Source organism: Arachis stenosperma, chromosome 9 (genome assembly GCF_014773155.1).
Source record: "Arachis stenosperma cultivar V10309 chromosome 9, arast.V10309.gnm1.PFL2, whole genome shotgun sequence".
In the NCBI taxonomy this organism is placed as follows: domain Eukaryota; kingdom Viridiplantae; phylum Streptophyta; class Magnoliopsida; order Fabales; family Fabaceae; genus Arachis; species Arachis stenosperma.
The window spans coordinates 133,865,081-133,877,190 of NC_080385.1; positions in this window are offsets into that span (position 1 = coordinate 133,865,081).

Consider the following 12,110-nt stretch of genomic DNA (forward strand, 5'->3'; position numbering starts at 1 on the left):
AAATATTTAAATTTTTATAATGATAGCATATAACACCAATGTGTCACAAAATAAAACCCTTTGAAATGAACAACTTTTAGGAAGGATAATGTGGTTGACAATGCGATGGAGTTGTACACGGACAAGACCTAGAGCCTTGTGGTTAGGAGTGAGACCATCAATGAGCAATATGTTTTAACAAACAGAGGCAAGGGCTTCTTGGTACGTAATACCTAAACCTTCATCCCATTTTCTAGAAGTATAACTATTAACACCAACGTCTAGATACCCTAGGGCTTTACCTTCATGCCCTTTGACATAAGAATGAACATTTTCACCATGATAGGTCATGTTAGCAAAGAACTCATGGACAAGGTCAGAGTATATAGGCTTTTTTATTTTAAAAAGATGATTTCAGTCCAGAAACACTATGTTTTTCACAAAATTTAGTCGTTTCTTTTTTAAAGCAGGCAAATCAGCAAGATAGGAAGGGCACAATGGATGGTGAACAAAAACTCCTTTATAAAACTCAAAGTTTATGGCAGAGGAAAAATGATAAGGGTTGAAGTGAGAGTGAGAATTTACAAAATGAGATTTGAAAGTAAAAGGATCAATATTTTGGGGTCTTTTGACTGGACAAAGAGAGATGCGAGGGTTAACTCTCTGAGGACGTTGAGGAACGGACTTAGGTTTGGATCTTGGAGGGTCACGAAGCTCTTCTTTAGTCACTGGACATTTTTCCTTTGAAGCACTTGGATGAGAAGGAGCACTTGATGGTTTAGCTGGCTGAGAAGAAGAGGGACGATGTGCTGTTGTCTTGGTACGAGCCATCGGATTAGTGTGAAGAGGAGAGGGAGATGGAGAAGGTGTATGAGAATGTATGTGAGTGTGAACGTCAGATTGTGCATGAGAACTTTTAGAGATTCTGGAAAGTTTACGAGTGAATGTGTCTTTACGAGTAGCAGTTTTCTTCCTCATCTTAATGACACAACGGTGTTGTAGTTTTTCAAGAAAAAATTGAAATGATGAGAATGGAAAAATGAAGAGTTTTGAGTTTGCAACGGCAGCAAGTTAAAGCAGTTCTTAAAAAAGAGAAGTTTAGAACCCTATGACAACTGGATTTGAAAAAGATTTGACTTAAAGTTAAAAAAGGTTTTTAAAATAATAATTTAAAGTGCAGAAAAGACAAAAAATTGAAAAGATTTTCAATGTATGACAAAAACCAATGAGGCCCACTTACATACAATCAAACTCATGTTGGGCCCAAAAGGATTGTGTTTAAGGAAATACAAAGGACCACTTGTCATCTGAAAAGAACATTTGGCCCTTGAATTTAATTTCAAAAGCAAAGACCATGGTCAAAGCTCTTCATTTGTCCAGAAATGTCTCATTTTGATCTGTGAGACAAAAATGTCAAGCATCACATTAGCAAAGTTAAAACAAGAATTCATGACTGAGCATGCCTAAACTTGTTTTCAATTTACAGAACTTGTCTTCAGCCAAACGTTTTGTGAATATATCAGCCAGTTGTTATTCTAATTTAACAAATTGAATATCAATATTCCTTTTTTAAACATGTTCTCTTATTGAGTGAAATCTCACTTCAATATATTTAGTTATTAAGTGCAAAATAGGATTTTTGAAAATATTAATGGCACTCATGTTATCTCAAAATAGAAAAATATTTTTAGTTTTCAATTTATAATCACCTAATTGAGTTTTCAACTATAACAATTGAGAACAACAAGATGAGACAACGATGTATTGAGTTTTCTTGAAGTGCTTCTCTTATTCATTCTATCTCAAGCAAAATCTGCATCATAATACTCAATTCCAGAAAAAATCATCAGACCTAGAATACTATAAACTAAAGTTGGATGTGCCATGAACATATCTAACGATTCATTTAACTGCAGAAAGATATGACTCTTTTGGTTGAGATTAGAATCTTGAATAAACTCCAATACTTTGCACAATGTCCGGTCTAGAGGATGTAATATACATAAGAGAACCTATTATTTCTATACTTAGTTTCATTAACATCTTTCTCAGTTTTATCCTTTACCAACCGTGAGTTTGGATGCATGGGAGTACCCATGGATTTGGCATTCTCCATTTCAAATTTCTTAACTAGTTCTTTGGTATACTTCTCTTGATGAATGAAAATTTCATTAAAAGTTTGTTTTATTTGAAGTCCAAAGAAAACGTTAAGTTCACCTATCATGTTCATGTCAAATTCACTAGTCATGAGTTTTCCAAAATTAGCACAAAGAGACTCATTGGCTGAACCGAAAATTATATCATCAACATAAATTTGTACTAAGATGAAAGAATTGTTAGAGTTTTTAATGAAAAGAGTAGTTTCAATTTTGCCTCTTTGAAATTATTTTTCAAAAGGAATGAACTAAGTCTTTCATGCTAAACTCTTAGAGCTTGTCTTAAACCACAGAGTGCCTTTGAAAACTTGAAATGCAGTTTGAAAATTATTTATTTTTGAAATCAGAAGGCTGCGCCACATACACTTTTCTATCAATGATGCCATTCAAAAAAGTATATTTCACATTCATTTGAAAAAGCCTAAAGCCACAATGGACAGCATATGCAAGGAGAAGCGTTATAGCTTCCATTCGGGCTATTGGTGCAAAAGATTCATCAAAATCTATTCCTTCCTCTCAATCATATTCTTGAGCCACCAATTTTACTTTGTTCCTTGCTATTCTTCCATCTTCACCCAATTTGTTCCTAAAAATTCACAGAGTACCCGTTAATTTATTTCTAATTGGATTCGGAACAAGTAATCACATTTGATTCTTTTCAAATTGTTGTACCTCTTATTCCATGGCTTTGACCTAAGAAAGATCACTAAGAGCTTCATTAATATTTTGGGGCTTAATTTGAGAAAGAAAAGCCAAATTGTTTTTCTTCAAAGCTTATCTAGAAGAGGATCTTGTGGTGACACCTTAACATGGATTTCCTATAATGAATTCTTGTAGATAATTCTTTAGAAATCTCCATTCACAACGTCATGCTGATTTAGGAACAGATTTGGACAGGTTTGGTTTATTTGTTCTGGTATTCCCAGAAATCTCAGCAGTTGCAAGAAATAAATTGAGATTGTCTCATGCAGAATTGTCTGTAGCAGCAAATTCAGGATCAGGTTGCACTGATTCACCTTTTTTTTTGGATCTAGAGCTTCACTTCTATTGCTCTCAACTTGATTTCTTGCATCGAAGTCCTCTAAAACACCTGGAACAGAATTAGAGTCACAAAAAATAACATGTATGAATTCCTCAATTGGCTAATACTCAAAAGATTATGTTTTAACCCATCAATCAAGAAAACATTTTCAATGAAAGTAGAGAGATCTTTACCAACTTTACCAATTGCAATGATTTTTCTTTTACTATAATCACCAAAAGTCACAAATCCTCCATCATATTTGTTGAGTTTGACAAAGAATGTTGATTTTTCCGTCATGTATCTAGAGCATCTACTATCTAAGTACTATATTTCTTTCATCTTTTTAGATGCTAGGCAAATCTGCACACATTTTTAAGTAACTTTAGGTTTCCAAATTAATTTGGATCCTTTGAAGTTAATATATCTTAGTTGCTCAAGAGTATTAAAATTGTAAACAATCTTATATATTTTGTTTTTCACAATTCTTTTGACAATAAAGCATTAATAGAAGAAATAACCTTGTTTATTGCAAGTAGAACAATGATTTCTAAGTGCATAATGCTAAAAGTGATTCAAGATTTTGAATTTTATTTTTAAAGTAGGTGCAACACTTTTGGTAAACCAATTTTTAACAGCTGCACCTTTTTTAGTAATATAGCCCAAACCAACATTTTCTTTTTTGCAAAGATTTGGTCCATAATAATAATACATTATTGCATTATTATCAAAATATGATTTTTCAAAAAAAGCATCATAGTTGGTAAAGTAACCTAATCCAGATTTTTTTAAATAAAGGTTTTGTTCTTGGGGCCATCTAGCTCCAATTGATATAGTTGCGCATGTCGTAGTATAGAACGCAATAGTGCCAATCATATCTTTTGAGTGTATTGAATGACATTCATCTAATCAGGTCAAGAGGCAATTCGGTTTACAATAGGAACTCCCAACAAAAAATAGAGAAGCGCACAACATAGTCTTCACTGGCCCAAAAAACAAAGATTGGATATACGCACATTCTAGATGGATTATGTCATGGACAGTGGACAGACCATTATACACGCATTCTGCATGGTGAGCCTGTCATACACTACCAACAATTATTAGATCATATGTTTTAGAAACATAATTCAATAGAGCAAAAGAAGCAAGGGAGGGAAAGAAAAACAACCAAACAGTAGTGAAAAAGCTAATATAAGAACCTTTGAAACCTCACTTATGTCTTGTGCAATATCAATCATTATAGGTGAGTGTGACTGCGTGAGTAATCATTATTATGATCATACATAAACATAATATTGTTGTGGACAAAAACAAGAAAAAAAATCAGTAAATAAAGAATGACACGGTTTTTAGTTCGGACATGGTTAATATTTTATATAACTATATGCCCGAAATGCATGTGGTCCATATATATGACGATATTGCTTGCAGATAGATATTCTTGGTCCACATGAATTTACCAATTTGTGGATTTATCAATTAGGGTTATTGGATTGAATATTCAGAATGATTCCTATGGATAAGATAAGGATCAATGTTGAGCTTGAGAGACCGGTGAGAAACGATATGTGGTCCCTTTTTGTTTTCAACATTAATTATATCATTTTTAAAATTTAAAATTTAAAATTTACAATTTACAATTATAAATATAATATAATTAGAATTTTATTATACATCTAAATCTTTTTGTAATTAACTTTAATTAAGTTGATCCAAAACCAACAAAATTCACTCACATAATATACATGCGAAATCATCATGTGTTCTTTTTTTTGTGTTTTTTCGTACGCCTCCTCCTCTTTTTTTTATTAGTGCTATTGTTGTTGCATTTTATTTTTGTTTCTTCTACTCTTCTGCTTTTCATGTGACATTGCAGTTATTTATTTTTTTATTTGAATTTTTTTGTTAGTTTTATTCTTCTCAAGAGAGTGAAACAAGAAGAATTATAAGAAAATAAAATAAGAAGAAGATGAAGAAGAAAAAAGATGAAAAAGAAGCAACAGAAGATGAGGAGGAGGAAGATAAATAATTTTGAATTATGCAGAATTTATCAGAAAAATAACATCGAAATTTTTTAATAATAACACATAAATTTATTAGTTTTGACACTAAAATTTTGCTACAAAAACAAAAATATCTTCTTTAATGCTTTTTCCTTTTTTTTCTTCTTTTTTTTCTTTCTTTTTTTTTCCTGTTGCTCTGGTTTCTTTTTTTAGGAGCATTGTTTCTCATATTAGAGTTGAATAAAGATGTTTGTATTGTATTGTAATCTTATTTAGTTGAATGAATATAGGTTCTTCCTCTTTCTACTGATTTTGTAACATTATATATTTTTTTTTCTTTGATTTTTTTGTTTTTATTTTTGTTAAGAAAGTAAAATAAGAATAATCATAAGAAAGTAAAACAAAAAATAGAAGATGAACAAGAAAAGAAGAAGAGAAAGATGATGATAGTAAAGGAGGATGAGGAGGAGGAGGAGGAGGAGGTATGAAATGGTAAAACAAGAAGTAAAAGATGAACAAGAAAAGAAGAAGAGAAAGATGATGATAATAAAAGAGGAGGAGGAGGAGATGGAGGAGGAGGAGGAAGAGGAGGATGAGTTTTAAGTTATCATTAAGGAATTTCAGTACATTCTAGATTTAAACTGTTACGCGTATAAGAAGAAGACAACGATGATGACAATAACGATAACAATAACGATGATGATAATAACAATGATAATGATAATATATAATGACTGATTTTTAGTGTATATATAGTATTTTTTATTATTTTTAAATATAATATTAAAATTTTATAAAATATATAATACTTATATATTAAAATTTGTGGCTTTCTTTTCCTTATTTTTAAAATTATAAATTAAAATTTTAAATATAATATTAAAATTTTAGTTACTTTCTTTTTCTTATTTTTAATTGTTTATTTAACTTTTACTTTCAACATATTTATTATATTTCACTTCATTTTATGATTATCTTTTAATTATATAAAATGAATTGTTTCTTTCAAAATATACTTATATATATTATTTGTTATAAATAATTATTAGGATAAACAAACAAATATAAATTGAATATGTAATTCAATTTTAATTTAAATTAAAAATTAAATAAATTATCAAAAAATATTAACAATTTTTTTTAAATTTGTCTATAATTTTATTTAATGATAAAAGTCTCTCTATAGTCACTAATTTGACAATATGAAAAAAAGTATAAGTTTCTATAAAATATTATATTCAATTCTTAATAGTCAATCTCTCATTGAATCATTGTATGTTCAAAATATTTTTGAATAAATGAAATAATTTTAGGTATATAATTTTTTGTAAAAATTTAATTAATTCAAGATATTTATTGTCGTTGATTAAAAAAGTAAATTAAAATAAAAATTTAATATTTTTGTACTCTTATAATATTATTTATTTATTTTTCTAGCATTCTTTATCATCCAATAATCATATTAATATAATTTAATTCAATAAAATTATTTATATTGAATATGTAAAACCTGGTTAATTAACGGCTAATTAACCCATAAATGAGAATTTATTCTAGAAAGCCTAAAATGTGATTTTTATGGCTAAATGTGATAGAGGAGACTGAGACGAGAATTTTGGTACCAATTTTATAGAATTCGGACCAAGATTGGACCGAACGGGCCAAACCGGGCCAATTGGACCCAAAGTGGGCCCTTGGCCCAACATAACTTAACCAAAACCCTAGTTTTCAGCACTCTCTCTCCTCATTTGTTACACACACAAGCTGAAATTAGAAAGAAAGGGAGGAAGCACACTCTCTCAAGTTCTCTCCCTTGGTTGATCTTCAAACCACCATAACTTTTGATCTAGAGCTCCGATTGCCGCTCCGTTTGCGGCCACGCGTTCACCGCGGAGAGCTCTACGAAACCCATACAATTAATCTTGAGGTAAGCCACACCTTACTGTTCGAAATCTCAGCCCCTATTTTCGAGTTTCATGGGTTAAATGTTGAGATTTTGGGTTCTTTGATGTTATAGGACCCAACTCTCTTGAAGGAGAAGGTTAATCTTGTCTCCTTGGACCTTGGAGGTGGTAAGATTCTCAACCCTAGTGTATTTTGTTGTCTTATGATGTTTGGGGTTTTGAGATGTTGTGTATGGGTATGATGGTTGTGGCTTAGGTTGTGTATATGTGAATATTGGAGCTTAATTGGTGACTTTGAAAAGCTTGGAAAGGGTTTGGTGGTGAAAAATCTGTTCTTGAAGGTGTTGAGGCCTTGAGAGCTTGTGGATAAGTGGATTGGAAGTGCTCCGGTGGAGCTTGGGAAAATCGGCTAAGGTATGGTTTCGGTTTCCCGTATCTAATATGTAATGTGGTAGGAAATACTTAGGCTAGAGGCCCTAAGATAGGCATTGAATTGTTGATGTTGTTGAATGATTGAGATATATGATGTGGTCATATATGTGATGATGATTATTGATGCCTTGGTGATATGATGTACGAGAAATATGCATGTTGTGATATATGCTTGATGATTGGTTATGGTTGAATTGTGGGTTGAACCATGTTGATGGCGAGTATGATGTTGATTGTGTACAATAATGATTTATTGGAATTGGTGTTGTTGAGAATTGGCATGAGGAATAGTATATGATATGTCAATGTGTTTGTGTTTAAGCCACTTGGGTGAAGTGGGGTAAAATGATGAGATAGTAATTTTGGTAAATTGTGGTAATGTGTCAATGTGTGAGTTGAGGAGGCTTGATGTTGAATTTGATACATTTTGATTGATTTCAAAGAAAAGGGATGAAATTGGCATGTTTTGATTGATTTTGAAAAGAGTTGAAAATGGTTTGTTTTGAAAATGGCATATTGTGGTTTTGTATAAAAATATGGTTTTTGGGCATACTTTGACGGGACATAATTTGGACTACGGATCTCCGTTTTGTACCAAATCTGTTTAGAAATGAAATTGGATCCGGGATGTCCATACCGTTTGAAGAACGGGTGAAAAACGATTTAAAATGAGGAAGTTATGTCCGTTGGAAGATTGGGGTGTAAATCTGTGAAATTCTGCAGCTTTTAACTTAGAAAATTTTTAGCAGAATGACCCCTTGCGCGTGGGCGCGCCTGGCGCGTACGAGCCGATCTTCCGAAAAGTGCCATCTACGCGTACGCGTGATGTGCGCGGGCGCACCGATTGTGCTGCACCCAATGCCCAGTCATTTTACAGAGAGTTATGCCAGAGCTGTGCCGGTCTTGTGCCTGGGGCACAAGAACACCCGCGCGTACGCGTGGTTGACGCGTGCGCGTCGATTGGCAAATTTGTAATCCACGCGTTAGCGTGCATGACGCTGGCGCGTCGATAAGTTTTTGAGGCCATCCACGCGTGCGCGTGGAGTGCGCGTACGCGTGGCCCTGTTTTCATCCCAAAGTTGATTTTTGAGTTTTAAAAGCCAAATCTCATGCTTCTAAGCCTCCGATCTCACCATTTATGTCTTAAATCATTATGACATGCCTAGCTATTAGAAGGGGGCTAGTGAATGAGGTAACTTGCGAGTGAAGCAAGGGAAAAATGAATGATCAATGAGGATCAAGATGATTATGTGAGATGCGGAGGATGGTGGTGGAAGTGCTTGTTATACCATGGGCCGAAAGGCTGTAATTGTTAATGAATTGGCTGGTTATGGATTTAACCGTGAGCCGGAATAGCTGTGTATGCTATGAATATTGGCTGGTTCTGGATTGAACCATGAGCCGGAATGGCTGATATGGATGTTGATCCATGGATGAGAATTCATGCATGTTGATGCTGAATTATTGATAATTGTGATTTGCACTTCCACTATCAGAGATACGAGTTTCCCTGGGTAGTAGCAGTGGCTAGCCACCACGTGCTCCAGGTTGAGGCTTGAGACTCTGTTAACCCTATGTCGTAAGTGTGGCCGGGCACTGTGAAAGGCCCGGATGAGCTCGAACCCCCGTAAATATTCACCAGTGAGGGTGATGGATATGGATCATGTTTATGATCAAGTTTATAACGAGTATAACTCGAGTTTGGGGATGCACGACAGAGGGACAGTCCAATGGTTAGCGACCAGGACTTGTCGGGTTGGCTCTATAACCGACAAGATGATATCATCGGCCACTAGGGACAGGCATTCATCATATGCATACTATGTGAATTGTTTGAGATTGCCTATTTGACTGCATATTACTTGCTAATTGTCTAAATGTCTTAATTGCTCCTATTTGTATATTCTTTGTCTGATATAACTGTGTTTGTTATAATATACTCCTGCTGGTGCTTGGGAGGTTTGAAGGAATTGGAAAGGGAAGTATTAGTTAGACTGAAGAATCTTTAGTCAGATGCCCTTATATGGTTTAGCTTGTTTATAAGCTTGATATTATATGGAGGAAGTTCTAGGATTGCCTTCGGCTTTCCTCCATTATTATGTATTATATATGTGGAAGCTGTTACCATGCTGGGGACCTCTGGTTCTCACCCATGCGGATTTTGTGGTTTTCAGATGCAGGACGTAAGGTTTTCCGCTGAGGCATGCTGGAGACTTCTAGATTTGCGAAGATCCTTTGTTCTCGGGGCTATGTTTTGGTTTATATGTTTTGTTTAGATACTTTTATCTCCATTAAATAATACAAACTGTGATGACTCCTCTTATGGGAGATTTTGGAGAATAGGTTTTATGTATTGGTGTCCCTTTGGGTTTCCTTTGGGGTTTTCCTTATTTTATCATATGTATATATTGCTATGCTCGGACCGGTTATCTTCGCAGCCGGATCTTGAGTCTTGATATTCCTGTTTTTGACATTCCTTTGTACATATATAATCTCGCGTTGGTTTATCCTTGTTCGTTACGTTATCGATCGGAGTGTTGCGCTTTTGAGTTGCGATTTTTGTTTACCCCTTTTTCTACAAAGGCTCCTAGTTATAATTAATCATTCATACTACTATACGTACTAAATTTTTATTTTAGAGGTCGTAATACCTTGCCATCTCTGAATTATGACTTAAGCATAAGACTCTGTATGGTAGGGTGTTACAGAATAAAAATTCTATTTTATCTGAAAATTTTAGAATTTCTCAACATCAAGATCATCCATGTTAAATCATTAAAAAATATAACCGAGAGCACAGAAGCGTCCCTTCATTCGAGAGCATGATTGAGATCAGAGAGCTTGGCTCTTGTGGTTCTTTGATCTTCGTTAACCAAAACATTATGTATCCCTGATAGGGTTGAATCACAACTCCACTGTGGGAAAAGAGCTACAGAGATGAGTTTGATGTGTTGGAGACCGAAATCCTAAAGTCATTATTTATATTTGAGTGTGACATTCATTAAATCCTAAAACTCAAATAAAATAGTATTTATGATTTTAATCTCATTTATCCAAATTAAAAGTAATAATGATTTATTTAATTCAACATTTATGACAATAAATGAGATCACCATTATGTAAGTCATTTAATGTGAAATTGCTTAATTTGCGATTATAATTAATATATGTATTGCCCATAAATATATTGAGAAATAATAATTTCTTAGCAATCTTCCACTTGGGCTATACATATATATTTTTCTGGGATAATCACATCTTATAAATTTTATGTGCACATCTGAATAGTATTTCCCTGATTACTTTAATAATCTAATTTGTCTCATATGTTAGTTATGAAATTACCGCAACGATTATCATATTAGTGTCAAAACGAAACCACGATGATCGTCATACTAAAATACTCAACCACATAGATCAAATTTGGATAAGAAAAATTCAAAAATTACATGCAAAAATGATCTCATGCATGCCTATTTCCAACTGGTCTAACTTGAATAAAAAATTTATTTTATTCGGTGATAAACTCAGATAAAACTGTAACGGCAACGCTCGGGTTCATAGCGATGACGCTCGGGTTCATAGCGATGACGACTAAGTGATGAGTTTATGGAAGAAGAAGAGAAGAACTTAAAAGACTCACTGTGTGTATGTGTGTGTGTGTGTGTGTGTGTTTTGAGAGAGAGAGAGAGAGAGGGGGGAATTTACCTACAGAAAAGAGACTTAACAAGAGAAAGGTGGCGACGGGCGGTAACGGGATAAGCAGCAATGGCGACATGATCCGTGAAGGAAGATTGGAGCTATGAAGGGGTAGGTGGCAATAGGCTCAGGAACAACGATGATGGGAGCTATGAAGTTTTTTCTGAAGAAGAAGACTCTGGGTGAGGATGAATGAGTTTCTCTTGCATGGCTATAGAGTATGGACTAAAGCTGTGAATCACTGAATATGTGATGTGAGGCAAATCCTAATTCCTAAAAAGTGTTTATATGTATATCCGGGGCGGATACACCCTAAACCCAAGCATGCCCTGTCCTAAGAAAAATCTACCTCGACTTGGGTCAAGTTATTACTCTCTCCAACCAGGTATGGATGGGTCGGGTACCCACGTATTTGGGTACTCCTGTCAAGTCTAACTACGTATTGACGTTCCATTTATTAAGGTTTACTACTAGCCAATACATTGCTATATAAAGGCGAGATTCTAACTCTTAATAGTTGTTTACGTGGACGAGTGAGATGTTTGATAAACACCAATTTTGTGTTTTATCTTGTGTTGATTTTAGGGGATTTTATCAATACTTTCCGCACTTATCCATATCAATTCCATGGTTTTGTGTTTCCTTTCCAATTTTGCTTCAGGATTGAAAACCTTAAAATGCTATATTTTAATCTCTGCTATTACCATTCGATGCCGTGATGCGTTTGTTAAGTGATTTCAGAGTTTACAGGGCAAGAATGGTCTAGAAGATGGAAAGGAAGCATGCACAAGTGGAAGGAACATGGAAAGGAGAATTGGCACCGACGCGCACGCGTGGCCCATGCTTACGCGTGAGAGCATGGTTCAGCTTGGCATGCGAGAATTGGCGCATTCGCGTACATTGGCAAAAATCC